Source organism: Mus caroli, chromosome 5, assembly GCF_900094665.2.
Source record: "Mus caroli chromosome 5, CAROLI_EIJ_v1.1, whole genome shotgun sequence".
Classification (NCBI taxonomy): Eukaryota; Metazoa; Chordata; class Mammalia; order Rodentia; family Muridae; genus Mus; species Mus caroli.
In genome coordinates this window covers 118,909,286-118,921,448 of record NC_034574.1, presented here as the reverse complement: position 1 = coordinate 118,921,448, position 12,163 = coordinate 118,909,286, and positions in this window count along the sequence as shown.

The following is a 12,163-nucleotide window of genomic DNA, read 5'->3' as shown; positions in this document are numbered from 1 at the left end:
CTCTCCCTCTCTCCCTCTCCCTCTCCCCCTCTCTCTCTTTCTCTCTTGCTTTTTTTCCATTAAGGCTAAGTCACTGTCTATCATTTTAGCTATGTCTAGATAATAGTTGTTTTCTTACTAAACTTTATAAAATACAAGGTTTATGAAGGCAGATTTGACTTTTTGGTCAGCTCTCTCATGCCCAGCTCTTTAAGACAGCCAATGTTGGGGGGGAATATTCTCCAAGTTTCAACATATTTTATTCTTAAAAATTCAAGAAGTGAACAACTCCCAAATCTCAGGAAATCTCTGAAACAAACCAGATGTACAAGACCTTCCATCCTCGGGTTTATATCAGCTACTGAGGAGATTCCAACCAGCAACACTGCTTAAATGAGAGTCTCAGACCAGTTGAGCATCCTGAAAGAGACTCTTTCCTGTCAAGTACTTTCAAACAGGAAAGAGAGGCCCAGAGTTCCAGATTTTGAGTCTGTGGTAGGGTTTTGGTGATGTAGCCATCTTTGCGGTCTCTGTGTTCCTATATAAGCAAGCCCTGCACTCACACACCTGTAAGAAGCCCCAGGGAAGTCATTCATTCACCAAGATGGACTTTGGTGATTCCATTACTTTATGCTGTTGCCATTTTCCTGTCTGATGTGACAACTGAGCATGTCTCCCTAAGAATTGTGCCACATGACAACCAGATACAAGGTCTTCCATATCTGCTGGAAGACCAGGTGACACACAGTTTGAAGGCTAGCTCCCACTCTTTCTCTCCTTGTGCTGTCAACCACTGTGATAGATGTTATAAGTAGCTTAGGATAAATCCCCCTCCCACTGAGTCTGGCCGTGATGTCATGGTGCAACTGAGCATGGCTGCAGATTGTACAACCAAGCCTCCCTTAGGAGCTGCCCAAGAGTTTTCAAATGATCTCCCATCTCATTATGAATGCAACATCAGAGGCCAGTTCCAGAATCAGAGCAGCACTAAGAATGAGAGAAGGGGGATAGAGAGCTGGTTCCACAGTTGAGTACTGCCTCCTCTTCCAAAGGAGAAGAATTCAATTCCCAGCATCTACATAGTGGCTCACAATTTTAACTTCAGTTTCAGGGGGTCTGATACCTCTTCTAGCTTCCCAGGGCACTGCATATATGTGGTATATATACATACATATGTATATACATCACATGCATGCATACATACATACATAACACTTATGCACATAAAATTTTAAAAAGAGAGGGTTCTGTATACCATTTTTATGAATGTTTGTTATGAGGGAATGTATCAACACAAGACTGGGATCAATTTTGTAGAAATCAATAAAATGTCACTAACAGCAAAGCTAATGTTCCCATGTACCCTCATCACTCCCTCTCCCAAGACAAAAGACAGGAACAGAGTCCCTACTCTGGATGTGGTGTGCAAAGATTGCTACAAACGCTATAGTAGACAAATACATCCCACCTCTCCCTCTACAGGTAGATTGAGCTATTGCTTTCAAGGGTCATTGCACAGCTCTCTGGGGACAAGTGTCCTGCCCAACCCCTTCTTAGAGGTTCCAGCATAAATGTTCTGCTCCAGTTATGAGGAGGAAGCGGCAGCCAACGTGTCAACAGGTCTGGAAAACCAGAGAGACAAATAAAGGAAGACCTGAAGTCAGATGGAGACGGGGAGTGAGAGTTATGAAATTTTCAAGCTCATTTTTATCATCAACAAACCTTCCCATAAACTCTGTCCCAGGTGGCTGGGCAAACACTTGAGCCTTGAAATGAAATCTTGGAGTTATTCCGTCACTCACACAGACTAAATCCATCCTGAATTGTGTAATAAACTTTAGCCTTTGGCATTTTATGATTTCAAGACTCTTATTGCCCTGCTTGTTTTCTGGTTTATCTCCTAAGCTATTTGTGTTTTCTTGATTTTTTTGTGTGTAAACTTTTTGAAAAAGAAGCATTACATAAACTTCGTGGCGAGGGAACGGCATCGTGCTGTGTTTTCGTTACATGTAAATCTGAATTCTATTTTGCCTCATGTTTATATTTTCTAAAATATTTCCTAGAGTACTATTTTGAATACATTATTATTATTATTATTATTATCATTAGGTAGAAAATACCATTTGTGTGTGGTTATATTAAGAAAGCTATAATAATACAATTATTATCCTTACAAAAATATTTTAAAAGCATTTTCATGTATACTTGTTTCAAATTTTCTAGTGTGGACAAAGGACACAAGAAAAGAAAATACAATAAATACTATACAGGCACAGATGAGACTCAGTGTGCCTTCTCCTCCTCCTCCTTCCCCTCCTCCTCTCCCTCCTCCTCCTCCTCCTCCTCCTCCTCCATTTTTATATTCTTCATATTCTTGTCCAAAATGAATATCTAAATCTGTATTTATAGATCTTCATGTGCATGTTTATGGATGAATGTGAGAGTGCTTGTCAGTTTATGTGGAATACCTGTGTGTATATATCTACATGTATGAACATGCATCCATGGTGCAACCATATTCTATGATGTTTTCTTTGCAGACTATGATGGGAATCTTAATTTCTCTTTGCTTTGGAACATTCTCCAAACCTGAGGGTGCTGATCATACTGGGTCTCCTGGGTAACTGTGGAAGACACTGAGCACACAGTTGCAGGGAATTCAAGATTCCAAAATGTATTTTGCACTTCTCACTTCTGCATAGATCCCACACAGGAAGTAGCAAACCAGATTGTGAAATACCAAAAGGAATAGGGGGAAAAGGGAGAGTGAATACTTTACTCTAAATAATTAGGAAGGTTCTGTAATGGCTAGCCATTCTGGAAATGTAACTAGTGGGGAACACCCAGAGTGCATATGGTGGTGGATGCCTGGGATCCCAGTGCTTGAGGAGCAAAAGTTCAAGACCACCTCAGCTACAGAATGAGTCTGAGGCTAGCTTATGATGCAGGTGACCCCATTCAAGAATAAAAAAATATTCACAATAACATGAGACAAAATTACACAAGAAATAGTCTAGAAGGTAGTGAAGTTAAACCCCATCTCTTTGGCACACTCTGATTATGACCTTAAGCCCAGATGCGTCTATGGAATCTGTATGTATTCTTATTTTTAACCACTAAGGGGCATTCAGCAAAACCATAAACAATATATAGCGCCCACTTCGCTTTATTAAGTGTAATGTGTGCTTCAATGAAGTCGTCAGCGTCATAAAGATGATTCCAAAGTCCTCCTGGGTCTCAATGGTCCTTCTGCCCACCTTCATCCACCTATAGGAAACCAGATGTGTTTTCTGGATGTGCAACATGATATCCATTTCTTACCATTGGTTGTAGGTGGGAACCCACCTGTTTGTATTTTCATCTAGCTTCTTTCACTGGGCAGAGGGACAGTAAATGTCCCCTGTTGTGTGTTGAAATTTATTCCTGCGATTAGTATTCCATCATAAAAGCACCCCTAAAAACATTTAATCATTGGCTAGTCACTTGATGATGATGATCTAGTAATAATAACTTTCTGCTTTCCACTTACCTGTGTGGTGACAGTTAAAGAGTTTATGTTTTGGGACTGATAAGATAGTTTAATTCTGTAAATGCACTTGCTGTTAAGGCTGAATTGAGTTCCTGAAATCCACATGATAAGAAAAAAAAAAAACTGACTATGAACAATTGTCCTCTGACCTTCATACACACATTATGCACACATTAAAAATTTGACTAGATATAACAAAGAGAAAATTTGTTTTTCAGAAGTTTATCTTTAATTAGCCCAGAATCCAGTCTTTTAAAAGAACAGTGCTAATTATTGTTAGAGTCTGGGTACATTTTCAACTGACGTAATTATTAATATTAGGATTTAAGTATATTATTTTACTGCATTTTATTGTTTTCTTATTGTTCTTGCCAGTTTTCGTGTTTCTTCTTCCCTGTAGGTAATTTCACATTTTAAAACTTTCTTTTGATTTATCAATAGTGTTATTCAAAGTATTTTTTAATGTAACTAGTGGTAATTTTATGTGTGCATGCACAAACTTATGTAGTCGGTGTCTTTATTTCACCAGTTTGATTTTAAAGTATAGTTATCTTTAGTTTGATGTTTGTAGGTGTTTTGGTGCATGTAGATCTGTGTACCATGTGGCCGCAGCTCCCATGGGCACCATGAAGAGGGCATCAGATGGTTCTGAGCCACCATGTGGGTGCTGGGAATCAAACCTGGGTCCCTCAAAAGAGGAGTCAGTGCTCCTAAATTTAGTCTAGCCTCCTAAATTTTTTTCTTTTGAAAGACATATTTTATGTGTATGAGTGTTTGCCTGCATGTCCATATGTGCATGAAGTGCCAGCACAGACCAGAAGAGGACGTGAGATTCCTTGAAACTGGAGTTACAAGTGGTTATGAGTCTTCATGTGGGTTCTGGGAACTAAAAGCTGGGTCCTTTGAAAGAACAGCCAAATGCTTTTAACCATTGAGCTATCTAACCTTACAGCCCACTCAAGTATAGAAATCTTGCACCCCCTTATTCTACCTTATTGATAACAGCTAATAGTCTGAAGTTTTCTGTGCAAACACTAAAGACCACATTAGACAGTACTACTCTTTTGGGAGGTTTTTGTTTTTGTTTTTGTTTTGTTTTGTTTTGTTTTGTTTGCTTGTTTGGCCTGAATGGTTAAACTTAATTTAGAAAACTCCAGGGGCATAATTGGAACCATATTTATATAGTGTCACATGTGGCTTTGGTGCTGATTTCTGATACTGCATGATGTCTTCATTTACCATTTATTCTGTCTCTATAAGGTCTTGCACAGTTCTTCTTTTGGAGTCTTTCTGCTGGTGACAACTTTAACCTGTTTTCTTGGTTCCAAGAAAGTCTGAATCACCTACCCCTTCAAGCATGAAGAGTTATTTTCTCTGGCTATAGAGCTCTGACTGGATGGTTCTTGTGAGAATTTGTATATGCTGGGGCCAGGTAGTGGCACTATTAGGCAGCGTGATCTTGTTGGAGTGGGTGTGTCACTGTGGGTATGGTCTTTAAGACCCTCATACTAGCTGCCTGGAAGTCTGTATTCTGCTAGCAGCCTTCAGATGAAGATGTAGAACTCTCAGCTCCTCCTGCACCATGCCTGCCTGGATGCTGCCATGTTCCCACCTTGATGATAATGGACTGAACCTCTGAACCTGTAAGCCAGCCCCAATTAAATGTCCTTATAAGAGTTTCCTTGGTCATGGTGTCTCTTCACAGCAGTAAAAGCCCAACTAAGACAGCTCTCTTCCCTTTAGTGCTTAAGAAATGATATTACTTCCTTCTAGTTCTAGAAAAGTCCCCTGTCATTTGAACTGCCCCTCCCCCAGGTAAAGCCCTGCTCCTGTATCTCTGTTAAGGTTTTCCCTGTTTCTCTTAGTTTCCCATCAGTCTTCAGAGATCTTACCATTTTGTCTTGGTGTATATTTCTCAGCTTTTACCCCACTCAGAGGCTTCACGTCTTCTTTCCATTCTGACAATTTGTATAATGCTTGTTCATTTGTCTACTTTATTTTGTTTTATTACCAGATTTAGAGAGATTGCAACCACTACTTTTAGAACTCTTTTCAACACTACTTTTTTTTAAATACCCACCCAGCATAGCACCGTAGTGGTATGAATATCCCATTGTCTATTACCAGACAGATTCTAGTCCTGATACTGTGCAGTCTTTCTCTCCCAGGCTCATTTATCAGGGATGCTGACAAATACAAAGCATCCCAGTTTCTGTGTGGGCCTGTTATGTTTGCCCACAAGCATGTGTCTATGGGTATACCTGTACCTGCCTATGTGCTATCATGTGCCTAGGTGCCTCCCTCATCTCCCTGTCCAATGGCAAAGCATGAACTACCTGCCCACAGGTTCTCAGAATCTTTACATGGATTCTCCCTTTCTCTGGGTATCAGAGTATATGGAAGAATTGCAGTTTTGGTTCCAGGGGTGCAGATAGTAATGATGGAGGAGATATGTCTGCAGGTAGCTAGAGCAGGAGGCTAAGAATTTACATCTTCAACTATATACTTCCAGAGAAAGAACAAGAAATGGGTTGAGGCCATAACCTGCCCCTCGCCCCTGCTTCCCCTTCCAGTCTTGCCCTTCTTCCAGCAAGGCTCCACCTCCAAAAGGTTCCATAACCTTACAAACAGCGCCACCAACTGGAGACTAACTGTTCAGACATCTGAGCCTATGGAGGACATTTCTCATTCAAACCACACATTCTTTATAATGTATATATCACTCTTTCATTGTTTCTAAGCTTGCCCCTGATTGTTCTGTAAAGCATTTTAAGAATGCCTCCTGTAAGATCCATGCCTGACCACTCTAACACTTGCACACTGTTGCTGTTGACATGTGGTTATTGTCTTTTCTCACTCTGGTTGGGTTATTCCCAGTTCTGGTATGACAAATGACAGCCAACTGATAACTGGGCATTTCAATTATTGTGATAATAATCTCCCTTATCTCTTCTGTTTTGCCTGGCCTCATCTGACACCCCTCCTATGAGAATTGGCAGTGGTGTACCATAGCTAACAGATGGAGAGGGAAATCCAGTCTTCTCCCACAGCCTTGTTATTGTTGGACTAGGACAGGTGATATGACAAAAGCTCCCCATTTAGCATCTGCTGATAATGCCCTTGATTGGAAAGGCAAAGTCAGTGGTCCACAGTGGTGCTGTGATGGGGAAGAAAGCTCATAGTTTTGGCTGGGGTGGAAACCCAGCCTCCTCAGTGGCCTCCACTGACATCATGTGAGTGGAAGTGGCTTATCACTGAGATTATAGCTCTTAGTTGCTGTTTGGCCTTCTCTGTTGGAGCCATATCAAAGTGTATTGGGCTGCTGTCTAACAGTCTAGTGAGGCACAAATCCAGCTCCCTATTTACCCTTTTCTGGCAGGACCACAATGTTCAGTATCGTGGCTTTCATCTCTAACACACCTGAGCTCTAAAGCATTCAAAAGCAATATGTGTGCTGAACGGATGTGACAGGGCTACTTGAGAGAAACTGAGGGTTCCCCACTCTCTAAGATTCCCTTGAGAGCCTCTCGCTCTTCCCAGCCACACCCACGGGATGCCTTGTTCCTTTTTGCAAACCCTCTCTGCCAACACACGAACAGCTCTCAGATCCAGCATTGTAAAATGGAAAGGGGCTCACATCCTTTCTGCTGTGTTTGGTCCATGCTCAGAGAGTTCTGGATTGATTGAGGGTCTAAGCAGATGGCACAGAATTGAGGATATCTCAGGGTGGGTCACTCATCAGCTGATCTGTTTAACAAATACAAGGATTCTCAAAGCAGGACCCTCAAACGTGTCTCTTATGAAGTCAGCTCAGTAAGTGAAACTCACATAGTTGACTAAGATTGCTGTGATATCTGGTGCCAGATACCACAAACCTCCCCACCTCTTACACATCCCTGAAGATTAGGAGCTCTGCAGATTTGTCCTGACAGGTACACGAAGCAATAGGAAAGGCCCAGGCATCTGTTTAATGATGACTTTAATAGGGGTGTTTTCAGGACTGACTAGGAACTCCAGAGAAGTAAAAACTCCCTTGTCATTACGTTCTCTAACTTGACAGTTTTCACCACCACTTGCTTCTGCTCCAGTCCCATGAAAACTAAAGCATTCACCAAAGAAAGTGGCCCTAGACACTCAGGAGGCTACAAAACAAATATCAGGAGGCTGCTTCAGAGGGAGGCTAAATTAATCAGCACGAAATTCTACAGCGAGCCACATGTCCCCAACCACGTGCTTCACAAGCTATAACAAGGTGAGGATATTGGGTATGATGGAGGGAAGGAGAGAAAAAGCGAGCTGAGAAAGTCAGGGTGGTGGAGAGACCTGGAATTCTACAAATATCGGAAACACTCAATGCAACCTTTTGCCACAGGTAAGAGGAGTACCTAAGCCACACAGCCTTTGCATCTCTGTTGCCATACTTCACTTATCTTCTCACTTGGCACACATTCATCCGGGTGAAAGGTCACTTTCTACTGTTAGCTCTCGGTAAATTCCCTGGCGCCATAGATGAATCTGTGTCTCACGTTCTCAGTCCATGAAGAATGAGATGGGAGTTGTTCTTGGTAGAACCTTCAGCAGTCATTTTCCTTAGCTTGTTGTGGCTGTCTTTGCCTTCAGGATCTGATTGAAGAATTAAACGTCCTTCAGAGCATCCGAGAACAGTGCGCCTCCCTCCAGCTCTCTGGAGGGCAGTCCCAGGGTTCTGCTCTGTGAAGAAGAGATAACATTTGTGAGCTGCCTGCCTGCCCTGTGCCGGGGACTGAATCTAATTGCAGTGTCTTACTGATGCTAACGAAGAGCTGGTACAATGGGCATTGCAGTCTCCGATTAATGATTCATGAACTCTGCAGCTCAGCAAAGAGAAGAGTCCCATCCAGGGACACTCAGAAGTGACAGCAGGGTTTAAGCTTATGGCTTGGGGGCTCTGAAATTCATGTGATTTTCTCTCTGTGGAAAATTACTTACCCCTGAGCACTAAAGAGACTTTCTCTGTCATTACATCACTCAGGATGTAATTTAAGAAAAAAAAAAACAATATAAGTAAAATAAGTCACACAAGCACACATACCCCACTCACATAGACACACACACCACTCACATAGGCACACACACATATTGTCTGTTGCTCTGTGTGTTTCCATCTGATCTGACTATCTAAGCTTTTGATGGACATCATGCTTAGAGCAGGATTGGGATCCTGGATTAGTTAATCTGTTAGTATCTCTCACTGGGTTTTCTACTGTTCCCATTGATGAAGTTATTTGATGTCTATCCTATTTCAGGCATTTGAATTCACAACTAGGGCCCGAGAATTAGATCAGACACCACAATGAGCATGAGTTTCAAGGTTTTTGTTGTTAATTTGGGGTGCACAGTTGAGCACTTTCTGCAATGCAATTTGCAGGCAAATGATTAAAATCAAGAATTCTGGGCTCTTATGAGAGAAATGTACATGGAGTTGAACAAGGTCTATAAGTGCTATGTGTGTCTTACAAACAAAAAACGATAAGTGTGCCTGTCTGTCTCTCTGTGTGTGTCTATGTGTGTCTATGTGTCTTTGTGTGTGTGTGTGTGCAAATAATTTGGGCCAATAAAAGTGGGAAGCCACGCAACCATCCTGCCAAGAAGAAAGACATTCTTAAGACAGATAATTGTGCCACTGACTACCGGAAACAACTATCCCAAAGGAACTGGAATTTGCCCTGGAATCTTATGTGGGTGGGAGAGAAAAGCTAAAGCCTAGTGCTAACCAGGGGCAAAACTTGTCTTCTGAGAAGTAATATCACACAATTCTAACAACTGTCAGGCCATCTTGCTAAAGAGATCAGAAACGAGTGATGAGAGGCAGGACAGCTTAGTGATGCACACATCTATTTTAATCTAAACCATAGGTCAGGACCCAAAAGATAGACTTTGGGTGTGACGAGACTTCTTTTTTATTCTTCTTCCCAAGATGGCCACACTGAATAAATCTCCTTTCTCTGTTCTTTACTACCAGTGTCTGTTCACTTGGTGTATTGAGAATGGGCAGCTAAGCCCAGCTTGCTAAGGCTTCCAGAACCCAAATGTGTCTTAGTTGGGTTTCTATTGCTGTGATGAAACACCATGACCAAAAGCAACTTGAGCAGGACAAGATTTATCTAGTTTATAGTTAAAGCAACAATCCATCACCAAGAGAAGTTAAGATAGGACCTCAAGACAGGAACCTGAAAGTAAGGGCTGTTACAAAGACCATGGAGGAACACTGTTTATTGGCTTGCTTCCCTTGGCTTGCTCAGATTGTTTTCTTGTACCACTGAGGACCACAGTCCTGGGGGTGGCACAGCCCACAATGCACCCTTCCATATCAATCACCCATTAAGAAAATGCCCCCACAAACTTGCCTACAGTCAGAGTCCACAGAAGCATTTTCTTGATTAAGATTTATTCTTCCCAGATGACCTTATCTTGTCTTGAGTTGACATAAAAATAGCCAGAACACCGTGGAAAGGTTTCATCAACCCTGTCTCGATCCAGGATTTACATAAATATCCCTGAGAGCTTCACAAGAGGAAGGCTAGGATGGGTGATAAGGAGGAGGAAGAGCCATGGCAGAGCTGTATCAGAGACACACTGGCTAACAGTGGGGAGAGGATTCGAAGAGTCTTAATATAGGACAGGATGCTTTAACGTTATTTTGAGAGTAGAAGGTTTTCTCAGATCAACCAGAAAGAACTGAAGGAGATCTTCCAAGCAAAATTAATGAATGGCATGTTTATCTATCCCTTAACTCCCAGACCCACTGGGCACTCACAGTCTCCATCTTACCATCAGTTGGAGTGTCTCCCCATAGCCCAGGCTTCACCCCAAGAGTTCCTACAAGGAGGTTGCACATCAACTCAGGCATAAAACTAGAATCGAGTTAAAAATAAAAACTTACCTTATAAACAAATAGCTTTCTCTTGTCTTTAAAATGGACTCAAACTGTACCCAGAGTTAAAAGCAGCCATTGTTCTTCAATGAAGAGGGAATAAGAATCCACTGGGCACAAATATGAGCATGATTAATACTAGAATCTTGTTCCCAGAACTTGTCACATCCCACTCACACCTCTGCCTCATATCTGTGCTTGACAGAGTCCCTCCCATCACTCTGTTAAAGACACGTGGTAGAGTAGTTTTTATTTAATGAAAAATTTGATAATAAAAACGTTTGAATCGGGGGTGGGGAGATGGGAGAGGGTAGGTGGGTGGAGGAACACCCTCATAGAAGCAGGGGGAGGGGGGAAAGGATAGGGGAGTTTCCAGGAAGGGGGCGGGACTGAGAAAGAGGATAACATTTGAAATGTAAATAAATAAAATATCCAATAAAATTATTTAAAAATATTTGTAGTCTAATTTTCTCATCAACCTTACAAAGTAGGTCCCTGATTATTCACACTGGACAGACAAACAGACAGACAAACAAGCATGGAGAGCTTCATAAACTACCAGCGGTCACAAAACTAGCAAAAAGCAGTCAAAACTGGACTGTGTGTCATTTGGCTAGAGAAAGAATTCATTTTACTCATTTGATGTTCTTTGGAGACAGACTTTGTATAAACTTTCTTTTCTTTCTCTTTCTTTTCAATTTGTACAAGAGCCCAGACTGTAAAATGTGTTTTGGTGCTAGATCTATTTAAAATAAAGCAGATGACCCATGGTTTTGTTCAACACAGGAGTAGCGTACACAGCAACTTAAATGCTAAGAAAGTGGCGTTTTCACAAAATATACAAAGGAACACTAATGTAGGAAAACCAACTGAGGTAATGAACAAGACCTCTGGGCTGCACTGAGATGGACTGGGCTAGAATCCAAGCTCTACAGCTCACTGATTGTGATGCACAGCTGGCAGCTCAAAATAACCCATGACTCAGTTTCCTCGTGTGTGACAAGAACTATGGTCATTATTGGGGCTGAGCTGGTTTTCTAGCTCAATCTCTTTTGCTGTGATAAATACCAAATAGGAAAGGATTTATTTGACTTTCACTTTCAAGTCACAGTCTGTCACTGAAGAAAGTCAGGCAGAAACTCAAGTAGGAGCAGAGGCAGAAGCCATAGAGGCATACTGCTTACTGGCTTGCTTCCTCTGGCTTGCTATATACCTTCCTTATACAGCCCAGGCCCATGAACATAGGGATTGAACTGCCCAGAGTGGGCTATACCCTCCTCCATCCATTAGCAGTTAAGAAAATGCCTCACAGCACAAGTCCCTTCTGGTCCACTGCAGAACCAGGGTTCCTGGTCTGGGGAGTCTCCGGACACCCGAAAGGACCCACACAGAATCCCCCATGGGATCCTAAGACCTCTGGTGAGTGGAACACAGCGTCTGCTCCAATCTAATCGTGCGGGACTTGAGACTGCATTAACCAGGGAAGCAGATAACCCAGCCTGATCAAGGGCACAAGTCCCTTCCGGTCCACTGCAGCACCGGGGTTCCTGGTCCGGGGAGTCTCCGGACACCTCCAAGGTCCTCACAGGACCCTCCATGGGATCTTAAGACCTCTGGTGAGTCAAACACAACTTCTGCCAGGAGGCAGGTTTGAACACCAGATATCTGGGCACCTTCCTTGCAAGAGGAGAGCTAGCCTGCAGAGAGTACTCTGACCACTGAAACTAAGGAGAGAGCTAGTC